Source organism: Cervus elaphus, chromosome 24, assembly GCF_910594005.1.
Source record: "Cervus elaphus chromosome 24, mCerEla1.1, whole genome shotgun sequence".
Lineage (NCBI taxonomy): Eukaryota > Metazoa > Chordata > Mammalia > Artiodactyla > Cervidae > Cervus > Cervus elaphus.
Genome location: NC_057838.1, coordinates 15,261,605 through 15,262,218, shown reverse-complemented (window position 1 = coordinate 15,262,218; position 614 = coordinate 15,261,605). Strand labels below are relative to the sequence as shown.

Sequence of the window (614 nt, the reverse complement as noted above, 5' to 3'; positions counted from 1 at the left end):
CCAAAATGAACATCCTTATGGATCTCTGCCTATATTATGATTTCCTGAACTTTGGTTATGAATTTGGAGTTCCCTGTCTGTCCAGTGGTTGAGAGTCCATGCTTCCACTGCAGGGGGCATGGGTTGGGGAAGTTCCACATGTGTAGAAAAGAAAAAGATTATTAATTTTTTTAGTACTATTGATATTTTTATCCAATTGCTTTTGAGAAAGCTTTATCATTTTCTAAAATTACTGTAATAGACATAACATAAATCTTACCATCTTAACCATCTTTTTTTTTTTTTTTTTTTAAAATATGGAACGCTTCACGAATTTGCGTGTCATCCTTGCGCAGGGGCCATGCTAATCTTCTCTGTATCGTTCCAATTCCAGTATATGTGCTGCCGAAGCGAGCACCATCTTAACCATCTTTAAGTGTACAATTAGAAAACTAAGATCATGCATCTGGCCCCATCACTTCATGGCAAATAGATGAGAAACAATGGAAACAGTGACAGACTTTATTTTTGGGGGCTCCAAAATCACTGCAGATGGTGACTGCAGTCATGAAATTAAAAGATGCTTGCTTCTTGGAAGAAAGGCTATGACCAACCTAGGCAGCATATTAAGAAGC

The 614-nt window shown here is 37.6% G+C and overlaps 1 non-coding gene across 1 annotated transcript; it reads right to left on the bottom strand.

The window, feature by feature from the left end:
* Window positions 1–290: 290 nt before the first annotated feature.
* LOC122683420 lies at window positions 291–397 on the bottom strand. The gene has a single exon (XR_006337757.1). It is a non-coding gene; the product is annotated as a U6 spliceosomal RNA (small nuclear RNA).
* Between the last annotated feature and the right edge of the window lie 217 nt (window positions 398–614).